Genomic DNA, 3,673 nt, shown 5'->3' with positions numbered 1-3,673 from the left:
TGGAGATATAGGGGTCTAGTGAGAGAGAGAGAAAGAAAGAAAGAAAGAGAGAGAGAGAGAGAGAGAGAGAGAGAGAGAGAGAGAGAGAAAGATAGAGAGAGAGAAAGAGAGAGAGAGAGAGAGAAAGAAAGAGAGAGAGAGAGTCAGGCACATGGATAGATAGACAGATTGATAGATAGATAGATAGATAGATAGATAGATAGATAGATAGATAGATAGATAGATAGATAGATAGAGACAGCATGAGACAGAGAGAAAACGAGAAAGTTACAGCAAGAAAGAAATGAAGACAGAGAGACGATCTCTTGAGTCAGGAATAACAGTGGTTGTAGAACACGAAGAGAACTTTAAATTTAATAGACCTATTATTACCCAGACACTCAGGTACATACATACACACACACAAACACACACACACACACACACACACACACACACACACACACACACACTCACATACACACACATAAACACATACACACACATACACACACATACATATTATACACATACATATTATACACCCACACACTTACACACCTAATAATATACACAACTGTACAAACTGCCGAGAGGGAATGTGAGAGAAGAAAAAGAGGGAATAGAGACAGAAAAAGCGAAAGAAAGAGAGGCAGAGAGACAGCGTGAAAGAGAGATGAAAAGGATAAAAATTTGCAAAGTAGTGTGTGTTTGTGCATGTGTGTGTGTTTGGGGGGTGGGGGAGTGGGGAGGGAGGTTCGGATAGAAGCAACAACCCCCCCCCCCCAAAAAAAAAAATCAATAAGTGAAAACGAAGGAGCCAAAATTTAAAAAATCCAAAACGTGATATTTTGAGCTAAGGGGAATTCCCAGAGCTTGGTGAATACCCAAAAACGTCCTATTTCATTCACACCCCCATCTGCGCATGACAAGATCAAGAGGGAGATGAAAGGAGTATTTGGCTCTAATCAAGACTTCTTTCTTCGCTTGTCGCTCCCACTAACACAGACAGAATGCCGATGAAGATTTACGGAAACTTTTCCCGCCATCTTCACATGACAAGGCAATTAGGCTTCTTGATCTGGTCATCTCTCCTACTATTTTTAGCAGTCTTTCGCGTTTGCTAATAGATCCTGTGTGATATTTTCGCCAACAGCTTTATGTAAACAAACAGATAAAAATATGCTTAGGAAAGTTCCTTCATTTTTTCCGTTATCATATTTTCTATTTCCATCCTCCCCCCCCCCCCCCCCCCACACACACATTTCGTCTTTTTTTCATAATTTCTTTTTCGTAATTTCTTCTTAACATTACTTTCTTTTCAGTTTTCTTTATTCTCTTTATCTCTCATTTCTTTTATTATCTATATGTTTTTTAAAATTTAATAATATGTATGTCTGTTCGTGTGTGTGTGTGTGTGTGTGTGTGTGTGTGTGTGTGTGTGTGTGTGTGTGTGTGTGTGTGTGTGTGTGTATGTATTTGTGTGTAATAAAGATAAGGATCATAATGAAAATTAGATCAGTTCTATAGTACCCACTCCCTGTGACCCTAAGCGCTTCGCAATGAAATAAGAATTATATTACATGCATACTTTATATATACATTATGCATCCTTCCGTGCATACATTATGCATACATTATGAATCCTTACGTGCATACATAATGCATACATTATGCGGGGACTCTCGTGGCCCAGAGGGTAAGGTGTTGGCCTCACATTCAAAGGTCCCGGGTTCGAATCCGGGTTGTGACCGAAAAATTTCTTCTCTAAAGTTGTCTCCTTTCACCTCCTTTCCTGCTCTCTAGCAATGTTCTGTCGTCTGCTTTCGTCTCCTCTTTCTGCCCCCACTCCCTCATCTCCTTTGCCCCCCGTCCTCTGGGCCCCTGATTCTTTCTACAGTCTTTCTACTGCTACTCCTTGGCTTCTTCTTACTGCTGTCTTTCAGCCACACCCCTGATCTTCTGGTAGGAAAGATCTACACCTAGCCTTCACGGACAAGGACGAAAAATATCGGAGGGCCTGTGTGCAAGTTGCGCACGTTAAAAATCCCTTGGTGGTCTAAAATCGATAAGAGTAGGCTTCGGCCACCACCCGGGCAAAATTAAAAATGTCCTACCAACTGAAAAAGTTTAATGTGTACCGCGCGCTCATATGACCTTATGCAGTTGCGAGCGCCGTAAAACACTTACAAAAACAAAACAAACAATACATTATGCATCCTTGCGTGTATACTGGCCCTTTCAACATACATGCCCAAAATTTTACATGCGCCTGGTTCCACCGCGTCGTGACAGAGTTGAAGTTTTGTAATATCTGTATAAGGTCACATGGGTGCATGCGTGCGTGTGCTGTGATTGCCTGCAGGTTTTGTAAGTGCCTAAGCTATGATACCTGTCACGACATGGTCTGTTTAAGTTTTCATAAGTTTTGGGACTTTGTTGTGGAATTTTCGGGAACATCTTAAACCTTTTTTTTAAATATTTGCTTTGCTTTTGATTTTTTAAAAACACATTACTACTAGACTACCGCTGTCTTCTTACTATGGCTTTTTGACATTGAACATTGGATAGATTTAACGTCTTTTTTAACACTGTAAAAATTATTTAAGAGCAGGGACTTCCGAATTCAACCTCCATCTCCGAAATATTTAACAGTTAAAAATACCATAAACACCCCTCCCCCCAAATCACAAGTCTCCATTAAATTTACGCGTACCTTTTGATTGGAATTCTTCTTGGACAGAAGGAGAGAGAGAGAGAGAGAGAGAGAGAGAGAGAGAGAGAGAGAGAGAGAGAGAAAGAGAGAGAGGAAGGAGAGATGAGACGAAACGAGAGATGCTTTGCTTTCTTTTTTTTTATGTGTGTTTTACGGCGCTCGCAACTGCATAAGGTCATATTAGCGCGCGGGACACATTGACCTTTTTTCAGTTGGTAGGAAATTTTGAATTTTTCCCAGATGGCGGCCAAAGCCTGCTCTTATCGATTTCAGGACCACCATGGGATCTTAAACGTGTGCAACTTGCACACGGGACCTCCAAAATATTTCGCCCTCACCCGACAAGGCTATGAGTTAAATCTTACTTACCAGAAGATCAGGGATGTATATGAAAGACAACAGTGAAAAAAAGCCGAATGGTAGCAGTAGAAAGGATGCAAAAAGAATCAGGAGCATAATGGAGGGGGCAAAGTTGAGGGGGGGGGGGGGTTAGAAAGTGGAAACGAAAGCAGGCGACAGAATGTGGTTAGTTTTGTTTTTGTTTTAGTAAAGTGTTTTACGGCGCTCGCAACTGCATAAGGTTATATGAGCGCGCGGGACACACCTAATATTTTCAGTTGGTAGGAAATTTTGAATTTTGCCTGGGTGACGGCCGAAGCCTACTCTTTGCGATTTTAGACCACCAAGGGATCTTTAACGTGCGCAACTTGCGCACGGGCCCTCCTAGATTTTTCGCCCTTGTCCAAGAAGGCTAGGTGTAGATTTTTCCAACCAGAAGATCAGGGGTGTGGCAGAAAGACGGCAGTAAGGATGAGCCTAGGAGTAGCAATAGAAAGGTTGCAGAAAGAGTCAGGAGCCCAGTGGAGGGGGCAAAGGAGGTGATGGGGTGGGGGCAGAAAGTGGAAATGAAAGCAGACAACAGAACATTGCTAGAGAGCAGGAAAGAAGGTGAAAGGAGACAATTTTAGAGAAGAAATT

General features: G+C 41.9%; 1 protein-coding gene across 1 annotated transcript in view; it reads left to right on the top strand.

Moving 5' to 3' along the window:
* LOC101856872 (transforming growth factor-beta-induced protein ig-h3) overlaps positions 1 to 3,673 on the top strand; it is a 28,157-nt gene that overhangs the window by 8,605 nt on the left and 15,879 nt on the right. The window lies entirely within an intron of this gene.

The sequence above is a fragment of the Aplysia californica genome, unplaced genomic scaffold (assembly GCF_000002075.1).
Source record: "Aplysia californica isolate F4 #8 unplaced genomic scaffold, AplCal3.0 scaffold00051, whole genome shotgun sequence".
Lineage (NCBI taxonomy): Eukaryota > Metazoa > Mollusca > Gastropoda > Aplysiida > Aplysiidae > Aplysia > Aplysia californica.
Note: the sequence above shows the minus strand (reverse complement) of the source record. Positions and strands in the feature narration are given on the sequence as shown.